The sequence below is a fragment of the Colius striatus genome, chromosome 14 (assembly GCF_028858725.1).
Source record: "Colius striatus isolate bColStr4 chromosome 14, bColStr4.1.hap1, whole genome shotgun sequence".
Taxonomy (NCBI): Eukaryota; Metazoa; Chordata; class Aves; order Coliiformes; family Coliidae; genus Colius; species Colius striatus.
In genome coordinates, this window is record NC_084772.1 from 12,059,286 (window position 1) to 12,063,750 (window position 4,465).

The window sequence follows — 4,465 nt, forward strand, 5'->3', positions numbered from 1 at the left end:
TTTCTTTAGAATGAATCCTCTAGTTCCTAAACTGATGAAAGCAGGGAAAATATAATTCTTACATTCTGGTTTTAATAAAATCAATAAGTTGTGTTATTTCTGTCCATTACCATCATGTGCTTGGGTGTCACCAGAGTCTCCTTGTCTTCAGCCCTGAATCCATCTCACTTGCAGCAGTAGGCTCGTATTTGTGTGCAGTATAGGACTTGAGGAGAATGTGACAATTACGGACAATTCCTCAGCTGGAGATTTATTGGCATTTTTTTCTAGCTTGTGTAGCCCATATTGTGGCTAATTCACTCAGCTCTTACCTGATGAGAAAACTGCCAGACCATAGGAGTTATTTGAAGAATAACATCTGTAATTTGGCTGAGAATATGCATTAGATGCCTGTTAAATTGCTAAAGCAATCCCTCTGCTTGCTGGATCCTGATTATGCTGCAGGCACTTGGACAGGGCTGTTATGAAGGTGATCCTTTCCCACCGGCCCTAGGCTGCGGTCTGGCTCTGTGTTGGCCCATGACTCGTTCCTGCCTGGTGGCCATGTGCTGTGTTCTCCTTTGCTGCCCTCCATAGTGCTGTGTGAAGAATTCTAATTCACTCCGTAGATAACTACCCAAATCACTTTTTTTCTAGTAATTTAGCATGTCCAAAGGTGTGGTGTTGCCAGGCCCTCCAGTATGACATATGTAAGGTCGTAACACACGTAAGCAGCTTGTCTGTATGCAGACTACAGCTTAATTTTTGCAGCCTTATAGATGGTTGCAGCATGTAATTGAGGCTTGATCTTCCTGTGGTGTCTTCTACTGTAAACCTTGGCCAGTCGAGGCACTGTGGAGTGAGGCAGGACTGGAGCCTAACTTTAAGCAATTCTACCTGAATATTTTGGTTTTAAATGCTGACATTTATGTATTTTCCTTCACTCTTTTCATGTGTTGTGCTGGAACAAACGCTGATGTGTGTCTGCAACCTACAGCCATGCGCAGGGAAGCAAGTGTCACAGAGCAGAGGCCTCAGCCCGTCCTCTCCCGCTGCTTCGCATCCCGCGTGGCCGGCGCTTGCCGGGAGCGGGCCAGCGGCGGGGCCGGGCGGGCCGGTGGTCAGGAAGGGCTCCGGGAGTCCCGGGCTGCCGCCTCTCCGCTGGATTGGGGCAGCGCGGAGGCGAAGTCTATCGCCTGGCGCCGTGGCTTAGTTGGTTAAAGCGCCTGTCTAGTAAACAGGAGATCCTGGGTTCGAATCCCAGCGGTGCCTGCGCGGGGTGGGCCTGCCCTTTTTCCCGTGGGCGCCTTTTTTTATCTCCGGGGTGTGGGCTGAGGCGCGGGATGCGATGTCTATGTTTAACCACCGGGACTTTGCAATTTGGTCACAGCACGCTGCTCGCGGCAGCACCAACAGCTCACGGTGCAGTCACGTTGCCTGCACTGGGACTTCGGTGCTGGAGGGCCAGAAAATGCCTCTCATTGTTTTTCATTTGTTGCCAGATCTTCAATAGCCTTCAGTTTGCTTAAAGAAACTGTTCTTTCCATTTTTTCCCCCTCCGCCTACAGTTTAAGTACGTGTTGACTAGGTGTGTGTGTGATGCAGAGGATTTGTCACCCATCAGTACCATGGCCTACCTCTCACTTCTTACTTGATTGTGTCTGGCTTTTCCATGTCAAAGTTGAAACAAGTGCTCTGTGCAGTTCTCCATGTAATTAACGACAGCAAAGGGACAGGAACTTTTCCTTGACATCTTTAAAAATCAGAGGCCAAATCCAGCCCCATTAGGCTTGTGAACTAGGTAAAGTGAAATTATTCCCAATTTCTGTTAATGTCAACAAAGGCAGACTCCATCCTCAGACCTAAAGACTCTATCCATTTGCAACTGTTCTGTGCATTAGGGTTCTATGAAATGGAGAAAAAAGGGAAAATGGTTATTCTACAAGACCTGGGGCTATTTAGCCTAGATAAGACTGAGAGGGGATCTCATCAACACTTGTAAGTGGCACTTTTTCTGTAGTGTCCAACCACAGGACTAGGGGTAGTGGATGTAAACTGGAACACAAAAAGTTCCACTTAAACACAAGGAAAAACTTCTTTACTGTGAAGGTGAAGGAGCCCTGGCACAGGCTGCCCAGGGAGGGTGTGGAGTCTCCTTCTCTGGAGATTTTCAAAACCTGCCTGGACATGTTCCTGTGTGACCTGATTGAGGGGAACCTGCTTTAGCAGGCGGTTGGAGTGGGTGATCTCTTGAGGTCCCTTCCAACCTTATTCTGTGATTCTATGAGACACTGTGGTAGTTTTGCACATGCTGCGTGTAACTAAACAGCCTGATTCTCAGCTCTTGCACAGCAGAGAGAGATGACTTAGGGGTTTGGGGTTTTTTTATACTGGATGCTTGTATGTGTTTTAGTCTGTTAGTTTCCATCTAGTTTCTGCTCTTTAGCTTGTGGATGAGAGGCACTGATGTTAATGAGTATCTAGGTATTTCAAAATTGTTACTGCTCTTTTTTGATGCATCAGCACGATGAGCCAGCCAGGGTATGGACTGGTCACTGTCGTGCTCCAGCATGGGCACCCTGCAAAAAGCCCCAACGTGTTTGAGAAAAAAGGACAAAATCAGAATCCGAATTGGTTCATAAGCACAGAGCCAATTTGGTGGGAATCTGTAAGTTTTGTTACATATTAGTCACAAACACAGAGCCCTGGCTTCTGTAACAGATTTCTAGGAGGATCTGCATACTTACACAAGAAGTAATATTTTAAGCCAATATTTAAGGAAATTGAACAAACTGTGGAGCTTTTTTTTGGCATAGATTTAATGATACATAAATACATCATATAGGTTGCTTGTTTTGGCTTATACTTGCCTGTTTTAAATATATGTTCAGGAAATCCCTTCGTCTGAGCACTGAGCTTTCACTGAGTGCCCAGAGGGTGTGGATGATGTGCCTGCTGTGCTCCACAGTTTGCTGTATTTCTTATATAAGTAACAACATTAAAAAGAAGTTCATCAATGTGAAATTCCCTTAGATGTGCCTGTTCTGCTGACAGTAACAATATCTCCGTGTTCAGTTATTTCCAGGATTTGCCACGAACCCTTTTCCTTGCAGTGGGGCTTTGGATACTTTCAGACTGTAATGTCAGCCTGAAAAGGTGTAAATCCATTTACGTCATTCATTTCTCCCAATGTTTTGCAAAACCTCTGTCCTTTGGGTACAGCTGCAAAGAGGAAGGGTAAGTGCTGTCTACAGAGCAGGCAAAATTCAATTGTCTTCAAAAAGGTTGAGTTTTCCCAAACCAAGAAATATGAGTGGAATCCAGTCACAAATGGAAAGGGTGCCTGTGCCTGTTGAAACTGATCTCAACTTTGGCTGAGCTCTACACCACCTCATGCATCTTCCTTGGGGGAGCAGAGAGTTGGACTATTCAGTCAGCCCAGCTAACTTCAGTGAAGCTATTCCCAAACAAAGGCTTTTGCAGGATTAAGGCTTTTAGCTGTTCTCCTTCAGTTACAGGTAACATTTAGTTGAGAGCTAGAGCAAGAAACCTGAGAAACATACTCATCAGTTGTGTAAAGTGTTTAATGCATGTGATAAAAAAACAAACCTCTGTTAAAGTGTTAGAACAGTACTCATGCCAAAAAGATGCTGTATTATTTATCATGTGAGATTCTACAAAGATAGATTTATAAGGTAGTTTGGAACTAGTAAACCTAGTGGCTAATGCTTAAGCCAAATGTGCATGCTGAGTATGTGTTTTGGTTTTGGTTTTTCTTTTACATTTACATGTGGAAATAGGCCAGATGAAGGCCACTTGAATCTAAAGTAGGATTTGACAATAGTGTTAAAACTACATTAAAGCTTCTATGTGGTTTGTGGCAGGTAGTAACAGCTGTCTTTGCATAAATATTTGCATTTTTATTTTTAATGTGAGCTGAATAAGCTTCCTTGTCCCACTCTTCACTCAAGTGTTACACCATGGCATCCATAACCAGTGAAGTAAAGCAGTTGTACTCTTCATGCAATCACGTGATCAACTGCTCTAAAATACAGCAAATGGTGCTCACCCTCCCTGGCTGCTATGCTACTGATATTTCTGATTTTTTTATTTGAAAAACCACATATAATCAAGTGTGATCTATTTCCCAACACATGCCCACTCCGACTGGCTTTGCTCCTCAGCTGGCTTTTGGATCTGGACAGGCTGCTCTTAACTTTTGATCTCTTTTGCCATCTGCAAAATTACAATAATACTGATCTCACAGAGTTGCTGGGAGAGTTAATTAATGTTGTATGAAGCACTTGGAGCTTTTGGATGAAATCAATATTATTAAAGCTCTGTTTTTGTTGCTCTTCTCAGTAAGCTCAGTCTTTCTGCAGTTAGGTCATGCTGATACTAAGCCTCTTTGATAGTGCTGGCAGCATTCACAGATGCATTTGGATTGTTTCTGGGAAAAGGGGCCTGACTGACTTCATCTCGTTGA

At 44.1% G+C, this 4,465-nt stretch overlaps 1 non-coding gene across 1 annotated transcript; it reads left to right on the plus strand.

The window, feature by feature from the left end:
• The first annotated feature begins 1,177 nt into the window (after nt 1–1,177).
• On the plus strand, nt 1,178–1,251 carry TRNAT-AGU (transfer RNA threonine (anticodon AGU)). Its single transcript has one exon. It is a non-coding gene; the product is annotated as a tRNA-Thr (tRNA).
• Nucleotides 1,252–4,465: the final 3,214 nt, after the last annotated feature.